Source organism: Euprymna scolopes, chromosome 6 (assembly GCF_053919585.1).
Source record: "Euprymna scolopes isolate OS-2025 chromosome 6, ASM5391958v1, whole genome shotgun sequence".
NCBI lineage: Eukaryota > Metazoa > Mollusca > Cephalopoda > Sepiida > Sepiolidae > Euprymna > Euprymna scolopes.
Genome location: NC_136487.1, coordinates 143,692,065 through 143,704,114, shown reverse-complemented (window position 1 = coordinate 143,704,114; position 12,050 = coordinate 143,692,065). Strand labels below are relative to the sequence as shown.

Below are 12,050 nucleotides of genomic sequence, written 5' to 3'. Positions count from 1 at the left end.
TTATTTTAAAGCAATTTGTATTTTTTGCAACTACCAGAGTGCCCCTTTTCAGGGGAGCTGTTTTTCCCCCCACATTAAAAAAGACCTTGGGACATATTTTGCTTTGGTGGGGAAGCAAATAAATACCATGATAGGACTTATTAATCCATATGATTCTTCATTATCTCTTGTTTGTCTATTGGACAAGTATAGGTTTCAAAACTATATGACAGAATTGCATCACAATTGTCATGAAGTATCATTGACAACGTGCAATGTATGATATGGAGAAAACAATACTACTACTACTAATAATAATAATAATAATAATATTAACAATATTAATAATAATAATAATAACTAGCAGGACCTGTGGAAATTACACAGTGGTATTACTCCAGAGCATTCTGTGGACGCTCAGTGTGAATAGAGACCCTGCCATATTATTGTACCTATTTACTATGCCTCCCCACGGGACAGAGTTAGACACCAGGGTCGTTTTTTAACGTGGAGAAAAGGTACAAAAATAAAAATTGTCTCAGTCGTGAAGGATTTCTCCTCCACTGAAAGAGAACAAGAAATAGAAGTGCAGCATCTGAAGAACAGATACTACACTTTGATTATTGTAGCCTTTTTGTTAACACTGTAAAAGTATTTATCTAAGTAATCTGGTTAATCGAGTGTCAGAATATATCTGGTTATTATGGTTTATCGCCAATAACCTTATAGGAGTCTGTGACATATTTCCATTGTATGGACATCTGGTGCAAACAGAAACCCCACGATATCATTATACCATCTTTAGACAGAATAGATACTATTCTTGGATCCTAGCCAGAAGACCAAGATTTTAGTTTCACGTACAGCCGAAAAGCAACAACTTTTTTTCTTTTAATTTAATCTTTTTTTTTTTACATTGCGTCTTCGGTGATCGGGGGATCTTATTTATTAAAAAGGAGGATAGAAAGCGATAAAATACTATGAACATTAAATTAGCATATCTATATACTAATTTTATATTCATAGTATGTCATCACTTTATCCTCCTTTTTAATAAATAGGATCTCCCGATGAAATAATTTATAATCTGGAAACCATGACACACATACATACGTTAAAGGTACTATGATATTGATATATAGATAATCTATAATTAATAAAGGTTAGAGATTCAATTATTTTTATGGAAATCGCTCCAGACAAAGAATGAAGTCTTTATATAAGGAGTTAAAATATATATATATATATATATTTGTCCTTCCCGACATGGGTAGGATTCAAAAACTGTCTTTTTTGCATGATCTATGACTTTTTCTTTTCTTACATTTTTATTTCAATTATCCTGAAGATGTCCTCTGAAATAAGGACGAAACGTTGATTTTTTAATAATTTCATTCGGTTTTTCTATTTTTCTTAAAACATATATATATATATATATATATATATATATATATATATATATACGACTTCAAGGTTACCAACTACCCAACGCTAAATGTTATATGGATAGATTCTAACCCAGAAAACAGTAATTCTTCCCCCTTTGTCAGAAACATCACTCATGGAATGTGAGGGTCAAAGGACAAAACGTTGCTCGTTGAAACTGTGCACACGCATGCATGACAGTCGGTAGCCAAAAACACACCGAGATATGGGGATGGAGCTATCAAAACTGATGTCACTGAAAATGAAAAAGTCAAGTAATTAAATCCCCCCTCCCTAGCTGCCATGATCCAAACAACTGTTAGAGAACAGGTCATATACATACTAGAAGCGAACCATAAGCTCGCAGTCAGAAGCAGCAAGAAAGCGACATTAGACTGAATCCGCCCCCTTCTGCTTTTCCTCTCCATCTACAGCTTCGGCACGCCCGCACACGAGGCACAAAAAAAAAAAATATTTCTATAATAAATGAATTTTGTGTTGCAAGTTGTTTCTGGCTGACAAAAAACTACCAGCATTCACCGTGGGTACACCACAAAAATAAGGGAAGTGAGAGATTTATCGAAAATAAACCCAAATTCCACTTCATTATATCAATTCAATTAATTTGACAAAAAGTGTTGCATGAAAGAGCTCTCCCCTTTTCATGTAAGTAAGAAGATATACTAGATAAGTGAAAATGATATTAGGAAAAGGTTAGAATCGAACCCTGTAGGAAAGTGTTAAAGATAATGGGAAAATGGAATGTTAGAAATTAAGTCCATTGTTAATTCTATTAGAAATATTTAAATATTGTTTTATATCGAAAAAAAGAGTCAATTGTCCATTCTTTTAGAAATCTGGATATTAAATATGTCATTTAAATGAATGAACTATGCAAGTTAAAATATACTGTTCAAAAATAGGTTAGAATTAGAATTGAGGATTCTTTGTTTGCCAAAAGTGTATTGGACGGACATGTGGAGAAAACGTGATATAGTCACATTGGAAAACACACTTCTGACGTCATAAACAAAGGAGATTTCTTAATATAGGAATCTGAGGGGTCGAAGTTAGAGTCAGTCAAGAGTTGATGAGGATCAGATATTCAGGGTAGATCACAAACGGTGATAGTCAGTTGGAGAGGAGAAGCGAAGGGAGGAAAATAAACCATGTAAATCAAAGTTTTAATTGCTGACATCAGCGATTGGTCGATTAAAGAATAAAGAAACCAACCATGTTTGTAACTGTTTGTCTCGTATCGTCATTCCTTACAACAAAAAGGTAAATGTGTTTTTATCATCATCTTCTAACGAACAATTGTAACCCCTTCCAAGATTATGTGTCCTCCCCTCTTCTGTGTTAAGAACTGTTGTATCAATATCTCCCAGTCCGTATTAATATGAAACCTCCAAGAATTGTCACAGTCGTCGTCATGATGTAACATATATAAATGTCTTCCCATCAGAATTGTCATCATCATCGTTATATATATATGTGTGCCCCAATATGAACTCCGGCCATCTTTAAATATGTACCCCTATACAAACAAAATGAAACAAACATGCTTCAGTTGCCATGTAGAAAAATTTTGTAGAAATTTACGCAGAAGAGAATACAGTCGCCCAGTATCTGTCTAAATTGTTGGTGCACTTATTACCTCTCTTGGAAGTCTATTTCAAAGTCCAGAGATCCAAATTGAGAAAGCTTCCATCGAATACAATTACTTTAAAATATTTATTTGTACAAAATATAAAAACACATTATGAACAAACTAGGCACACGGCCATTCAAAAGTCTGGGAGTAATGAATTTCGTTGGTCATCCTTGGTCTCCAATACTTAAAATTGTCTGCCCTATTCTTAACTGGGTCCTGGATATGACCTTAAACTATATCCGATGGTGAGGCCCAAGCTTGCAGGCTTTGGAGAGTGTGGAGCCACCCTTTAATTACCATTGCTCCTAGGTCCACTCTGACCCGGAGTGGTAGTACCTGTTAGGGTCCCAACTATGGGTTAATTAGAAACTGACTTGAAAAAAACAAATATATTCTATTAAAAATTGTTCTTCAAAATCACTAGATTCACCATTAAATAACCTGAAAATGGTTGATAAGCCATAAAACAAAAACAACCAACCAACCTATTCTTAACTAGAATCTCAGTTACCACAATACCACATTCACCCTGGGGGAGGGGGCTGTCCTACTTAAAGTAAACCCATTTGGAAAAAATTTTTTATTGAATTATTTACAGTAATAACATTTCATTGGTGGAGGGAATGGTAGGGAATAAACAAGAAGAAACAAAAACTGGTCAATAAAGCCCTCCCAACCGTTATTAAATAATAGACCACCCACTGTTTTTCGGTTTGCCAAAAACAAGCAGGTCAATCTCTAAATGGGAGTGGGATCCAAGTGTGGGTGAAAAGAAAGTGGTGGAGGAGTTGGGAAGTGGATAGAGTCTACCATTACTTTGATTAATACTATATACTATAGTACTATCTTTCAATGCTTAATTTAGGGAGGGTAGTGTATTAATGATGCCACCTCTCAAGTATTATCTTTGGGTGGGGGGAGTTTGGTTGGTTGTTTTGTTTATTGGCATATCAACCCTTTTTGGGTTACTTAATGTCGAATCCAGTATAGTACATCAACCCCTTTGGGTTATTCATGTTGCATCCAGTTATTTTGTAGGTTTTTATTCTTCAAGCTCTTTGTGTCTTCAATTACTAGTTTGTAGTGTTTGGTTTGGTTTGGTTGTCTTGTAGTGGATTTTGTTGTTTTTGTTTCCTGCCCTCCAGAACATGGACGAGTTTTGCAATGGGAGAGGGAAAAGGGTTATAGTATTAATGTTTGGTATATTTTAAGTTAGGAAACCAGTCAGAAAGTGGGGGAGGGAGAGAGAGAGAAAAGGGAAAAGGAGGGAAAGGTGGTCCGGTGTTTTTGTTTTGGTTTTTTGTTTTGCAGAACATAATTAAGTTTTGCAAAAGAAAATAGAAAAACAAAAAAAAGAAAACATCAAGAAATAAATAAAAATCCGGGACAGCATTTTTCTTTTTTAACAAAAAACATTCATTACCTTATTTTTGGCACCATTTAAAAAAAAGTTCATTTTACCTCTGACCACATGCCAGTCACAGCCGGCCCATTCTCGTCTTCGACTTTATGTCCATTTTCTTTTATGCTGACTTCGTTTCTCCCCACCACGTGGTGCATTTTTTTCTCCTTTGTTTCCTTTTTTTTCTCGCGCAATCTTCCTAATTTGCATATGTGCGGTTTTCTGCTGCTGCTAATCTCTTCACAAGCCAGCCATCCTTCACTGCTGCTGATATTTTATACACACGTTCATATGCACTATGTTAAATATGGACGGTGACAAAAGATTAGATAGTTCTGTGGGAGAAGGAAAGTTCATGTATGTGCGGTTGAAGTTATCGTTTGGCGGTGCTCACCATGGAATCTTTGTCTTCTCGTCTTCAAAATTTCAGTCAGATCGGCCTGTAGTTTCGAAAAAACATATTGAGTGGAACTGACAGACAGACAGACATATATATATATATGTAAAGAGAGAGAGAAAGAGAGAGATTAAAACATGCTCTGTTAGTTAATTATGTTTCGATGTTAGTAGATCGCTACAGGATTGCAAGATTAACTAAATATTACACTTTTTCAAAAGAAATCAGAAAGAAAAAAAAATTGGCTAATAAAAATTAACCAGTATGAAAACTTTTTACAAGGTCCTAACTATTATTGAGTTAAGACTATTCTAAACGCATCATTATCCCAAGTAAAATTCAACCCCTCCCCCAAAAGTCAACTGGATATAAAATTTTAAAGTGTTCACAAAATAATCGACTGAAATAAATTGGCCAACATAGAAAATAAAAACATTTTCACTTTTAAAATCAACCTTTTATAAGGTCGTATCTATACAACTGTGGCCTCTTTTAAAAGCATCATTTACTGAAAATAATTGACATCAACCTCTACCCACAGCCCATACACATTGCAAAACTCATATACGTGCGCAACGCTCTACTACCAACCTACCCTAGCACATCTAGACATTACGCAAGCAAGGAACCGTAACTTGCATTCACACACATTTTTTTATTGGCCAAGCATGGGTAGACAATGATACACATACATCGCACCATGTATTAATTGTTTACATACATAGATTATAGAGAAACAATTTGCAATAATGCACACACCACATTTACTTAATTATGCTTTCAAATTGATGAAATTATATCTCAAATTACACAATCGGTTAAAACAATTTGAATTTTTATTATATTATTACTTCAGTTTAATAAATAAATTCATGTACATTAGGAGATTTAATTAGTGTTAAGTAAACTTATTGGTTTTATACTTCATTCTTTTATTACTTAATCTAACTCAATGTGTCGCATTGTCTCCCGACCTATAAGGCGGTGTAGGGGGGATAAAAGGAACAACAAGGGTTACGGTGTGGAGTAAGGAGTGATATCCCTTGAAAAGAGACGGGAGAGAACGAGTTTGAGCATCGACAAGAGAACACGTGTTAACCCCCGTGGGCATAACGCCCACGGGAGAGACAAAGTTTGGACACGTGTAGAGCCTGCACGTAAATTCTCCCCTCGTGAAACAATGTCGGACAAACCAGAGTAGAACTCTAGACTGAGTGATTCCCCCCACTCAGCCGGTAAACCCACTATTGAAGTAAGTAATGTTTAATTGTGCTGTTCGGTATTGCAGTGTTGTCATTTGTTCATGTTTGTCAATAAATATTTGTCTATTGTATTTGTGTTAAATTTACTATTTATTTATGGTGGTAGGTAGTTTTGTTTGAACCTTAACACCTACCACAGTGGCTTAAATAATTTTCCAGACTGTTTTTGTACAGGTATTTAAAATTGTCGTAGACTCTTGAAAATTCAGTATCTTATTGCTATAAAAAATTTTATGATTTCAGATTCAAATGAACAGCTACAGCAGAAATTGGAATACACCCTACTAAAGCCTGATTGTCACAGCTGGTGAATTTTAAAAAATGCAATCTGGACGTGAGGACACTTTAGAAGTTTAGAAATGCAATAAAATTCTATTTTAAACTTAGAAAATAAGCCACAAAAACGTATAGAATACTTTAGACTGCTTTTGGACCATTGTGCATGCATCGAACATCAGTTTTTAAGTGGCATAAGAAATTCAAGGAAGGCAGGAAGTTTGTGAGGGAGGATGAGAGGTGTGAAGGAAAGAACACCAGAGTTGATTGGCCAAATAAAGAATTTCAAAGATAAGAATCATAGTGTGTCTATAGAGACAATAAGTGCACAGTTTGATGTCAGTGTGGGAACTGTATACACAATTATTCACAAGGAACTGAAGATTTGTGCAAATGTACCAGTCCACAACTCCATCATTGTCAAAGACTATTTGACCAAGATAGGCATCAAAACAGTTCCTCACCCTCCATATAGTCCAGAGCTTGCTCCCTGTGACTTTTGCTTATTCCCTAAACTCAAGGAAAACCTTAGAGGCTGTCGTTATCAGACAGTTGAGGAAATGAAAGAGGCTGTGACGAGAATCATCGACACAATCACACAAGAGGATTTCCATGAGACCTAGAAGTTGTTAGAACGGTACAAGTGCATTGCAGCTGGAGTCGATTACTTCAAAAGGATCCAGATTTTCATGTGTGTACTATCAATCAATGGACCTGAGTTAATCTCGTCAGCATCAGACAAAGCCAAACTCTTTGCCAAGAACTTTGCAGCCAATTCTACCCTTTGCGACCAAGACTGCCAACCCCCAATATTTCCTCCTGTATCAGAAAACACACTATGTGATATACGTATATCTGTATGTGATGTTGCTAAGCTAATCAAAAACCTTGATTCCAGTAAAGCAACCGGCCCTGACGATATTCCAATTATAGTACTCAAAAAACTTCAACCAGAACTAGCACCCATACTTACAAAACTGTTTACACATTGTCTTAAGGAGAATTGCTTCCCATCACCCTGGAAAATCTCATCAGTATGCCTTGTATTTAAGAATTCAGGTGATCGTTCATCCCCCTCTCAGTACAGGCCAATAAGTCTCCTGTGCGTCATGAATAAGTTGCTGGAATCTGTGTTAAATAGAGAAGTAATCAACCATCTCAGCAAAAATAACCTTCTTAGTGACACACAATATGGTTTCCGTTCTGCTAGATCTACAGCAGATGTGCTTACAGTTATATCTCATAGGATTAGCGAATCTCTCGACAGAGGCAACCTTTCTAGGGCAATTGCTCTTGACATATCAAAGGCCTTTGATAGGGTATGGCATAAAGGTTTACTTCACAAGATCTCCAGCTATGGTATTGCTGGAAATGTCTTCTCAATTATTAAATCATTTCTCTCTGATGGATTCATAAGAGTAGTAGTTGAGGGGCAAAAATCAGAAGCTCACAGTATAAATGCTGGAGTCCCTCAGGGGTCCATCCTAGGCCCAACTCTTTTCCTGATCTACATTAATGATCTTCCAAATCACATCCTTACATCATTCGTAGACATTTTTGCTGATGGCACTACCATCTATGGTAGCACATCTAAGACAGTAAACGACCAAGTTCTCTCCGATTCTCTCTCCTCTGATCTTGATCATGTTGTACAATGGGGATAGGAGTGGCTGGTTACTTTTAATGCATCTAAAACCAAGCTTCTATCTTTACATCATCAACGTTCTGATCCCCATCTGGCATCAATTAAAATGAATGGCTCTCGTCTTGGGGAGGCCTCAAGTTTTGACAGGCTTCTGGGCTTGACCGTTACTCCTGATCTTAAATGGAATGTGTACATCAAATCTGTTGCCAAGGCCGCTGGAAAAATGGTGGGATCCTTCTATCGATCCAGTAGATATCTCACTGCTGATGCAATTCTCTATCTATATAAGAGCCAGATACGTCCAAGGATGGAGTACTGTTGCCACATATGGGCAGGAGCTGCTAGAAAAGACTTGTCCTGCCTTGATAGGGTTCAAAATAGACTTTGTGGCCTGGTGGGAGATGTCCTTTTCTCTTCGCTGCAACCTCTGTCTCACAGAAGAGATGTTGCGAGTTTGTCTCTGCTTTATCGTTATTTTCATGGAAAGTGTTCAACTGAGCTTCAATCTATGGTCCCCCCTCGCCAAACTTTCACAAGAAACACTAGACTAGCTGAAAATATTATCAATAATTTTCCCCACTCTTTATCTGTACCTAAACCTAAACATAGATTCCATGATCAAAGCTTCTTTCTTAGAACTGCACGCCTGTGGAATTCTCTTCCGTTTTCCTGCTTTCCAGCTTTCTATAATATGGTTGTCTTCAAGTCCAACATGAACAAGTTTCTGATGAGCCGTTCCACTTAAGTTAACAAATTTACCGACGAACTTCCATTACTATTGATTACTATATTGGCCTTTTGACTACTCTACACTCTTTAACCCTTATCCTTGAGTGGCCTATCGGCCTTGATAAGTGGTGACGTCTATGTAAAAAAAAAAAAAATAAATAGATAAAAGTGCTCATATAAAAACAGTCTGGAAACTTATTGAAGTCAGCTCATATTCACTTACATGCATCAAAAAGTATACATCCTCAAGACCTATCACATTTACACAAGTATGCAAATTAACTTTCAAATCAAACAAGTCACACAACGTAATAAAACTTATTAGTTCGTCCCTACTTGTTTATTAGAATAGTGAAAGATAGGCAGATATTCAGAGATATATTATTCATTAAGAGCAATTTTATTATTAATTTAATTAATATGAGGTGCCGTCAATAAGTTTGCAGATGGATGTTTGTTCTCGTTACATTTAAACTTCTGCATGTTGGTACAGTCAGGCAAGCAGGAAGTGAGGAGAGAATTCCAAGGGCAAGCGATCAAGGGAAAGAAACAGAGTTAAGTTTTCCTGCATTTGCAGACCTACTATCAAGTCGCCCGACATTGCCCGGTCGTAAAAGACACATAAATATCATATTTTAATTATGTGGCTTTCTTATTTATTATAAACAGAATTACTATAGGTATTAAACGTAACGTTAAATTCCTTTTAAAAAAATGAAGTAAAAGAAAAAATAAATAAATAAACTGAAACATGTGCATGCAATTTTATGTTTTTTTTTAAACAGTTCACTTCTTTTAAGTAAAAAGATACTCAGGCTGAGATTGAAATCAAAACCTAAAGATAGTGAGTTAAGTACGATAATCATTAGGCCAGCTTTACACGATCTTTAAAAAGTGTTTTCAAATCTACTTATTCTTAACATAAGTAATCTGTTACATGAACGATTTACGCATGCGCACTCGTGAAACAGTTGACAAACAGATAAAAATCCAATGAGCTTTCATGTATCAATTTTTCAATTTTGACCACTTCGAAGACCTTTTTTCTGGATAAAAACCAGTTCAAAAGTTTTCCACATATCTGAATACCCTATATACCAAATTTCAAGTCTGTAGATAAAAATTCGTTGAGTATATAAGTTGAGGAGTGTCCTCACACACACACACACACACACACACACACACACACATTCTTATTTTTATAGATATACTAGCATTTCAGCCGGCCTTGCCCGGTTGTTTGGAGGTGTGTGTTGAGCAAAATAAAAAATAAATAAAAAAAAAAGTGGTAGTAGGAAGGCAGGCTCGAACCCGTACCACGAAGGAGGAAAAGAATGGGAAAAAAATGTGACGTCTTTGCTGTTACGACCATTGCCAAACCAGAAGTGACGTAGTTTTTAATTACGGCTAGACAATCGAAAGGAGAGGATGACTTTCAAAAATATCGTCGAAAAAAGCGACCCCCCTTGTAGAAAAGTTCCCAGTTGGTGAAGATATTAATAGTTTTAGCCAATTTTTTTATATTTATCGTCTGAAAGGTCGAACTTTAAAACGATACTGATCTTGGTAAAATCCATTAGCTCTGTCAAAAGTTTTAGGCAGACATGCAAACATACATACATACATTTATATATTGGTAATTAAAAATTTTCGGCCCAAACTGATTAAAAAGCTTGTCCTATCTCTGAATACCCTTTATGTAAAATTTCAAATATTTAGACCAGAAAATGTTGGAGTAATTTGGTAGAGACCGCAGAGGTCAATTTTTTTTAAAACTTTGACCCCTATTATAACCCCTTAAAATTTATTGTTTTGAGCTCAAATCAAGTTATTAAGTTAGATCCATGTCCAAGTAACCTATATCTAAAATTTAAAGTGTTTAGATCCAAAATTGTCGGAGGAGTTTGGTAGAGTTCTCAAAAGTCAAATTGTTGAACTTTGATCCTTTAACAGCCAAATTTCTGTCCAAAAACCGATCCCAAAGATTTTCTCAAAATCTCAGTACACTATATATCAAATTTCGAGTCTGTAGACTTAAAATAGACAGAGTTATTGCGTAGGGAAATGTACAAATACACACAGACACGTTCACTTTTATAGATAGATAGATAGATAGATAGATAGATAGAGTGAAGAGGTGGAAATTTGCTTCTAGTTTTGTTTGTAAAGTGTATTTATATATCGGTGATACAAACGCAGTAATTGTTGAGGTCTCTAAATGCTGGAAAACCTCCAAAATTTCTTCCCTTGGACTGCTAGACTTTGGAATACCCTCCCTGTTTTCTGCTTTCCTGACTCTACTAACCTGCAGAAGTTTAAATGTAATGTAAACAGACATCTTTTCTTTTTTTACATAGGAATCACTATTTACCAAGGCCCAGAGCCCACTTGAGGATAGAGGTTAATGAGTGTACAGTAGTCAATGAGAAAATGTAGAAATCGTTAGTAGTGTTAATTTGATAAGTTGGATTACTTAACGGGAACGACTCATCAAGAACTTGTTTACGTTGGACTTGAAGACGACTAAATTGTATGTTTTGCGTTCCCCCCCCCCCTCGCTTTCTTCCCCAATGTAAACAGAAAACAGTAAAATCTCCTAAAAATGTTAAATAGTATTCTAATTGGTAAATGTTGGCGTGTTACTTATGGAAAAACGATAAATTAAACTGCAGAAGCACCTATTAAGCCACACAAGTTCTATAATTGAATCCCCCCCAAAAAGAACGAAAAACATAAAAATGTTTGGTGCTTATGTTTTTGTAAACCGCTTATGAAAACTTTGTTTTAGATCAATTAAAATGCATTAAAAACTACTTAAGACAAAAAAATAAAATCCTCCAAAAAAGTGCTATAATGAATTTTGTTTTATTTTTGTTTTAGACAACTATTTCTTCTAATTTTATATTGTGCGCCAATGAAAAAAAAAAAATTGGAAACTTCTATGTTCTGAAAAAAAAATGTCTTTCTGACACTTGCAGTGCTTTTCTTTTTGAGCTTTCATGTATCAATGTGCCATTTTCGCAAAGTGATGGACAATAATAAAAAACAAAAAAAAGACAAGTTTCATTGGATGAATATTTTAAATGTAAAAAACATCCCGTCCAGGAATCATCTTCATCGAAGAAATTTGCCAAAGAGAGAATCCCAGATTACGATTTGCCTTCTGTTTTGATGGAAGCGGGTTCTCCTTTCAAGCAGTAACCCTAACCCTCCCTTCATCCACCCACTTACGCCATCAGCTGATCAGCTAAGAAATGAAAACAGTTTCATTGGAATTACAT

The 12,050-nt window shown here is 35.7% G+C and overlaps 1 protein-coding gene across 3 annotated transcripts in view; it reads right to left on the bottom strand.

Annotated features, from left to right (window-relative positions):
* Positions 1-12,050, bottom strand: part of LOC145278022 (monocarboxylate transporter 9-like) — an 89,220-nt gene that overhangs the window by 56,711 nt on the left and 20,459 nt on the right. Inside the window, exon 2 of one of the 3 annotated variants that reach the window (XM_080130226.1) lies at positions 4,520-4,900. The exons of the other annotated variants lie outside the window; for them this stretch is intronic. The gene's annotated coding sequence lies outside the window, so the exon portion shown is untranslated. The remainder of the gene's footprint in view (positions 1-4,519; positions 4,901-12,050) is intronic. 3 annotated transcript variants of the gene reach the window in all.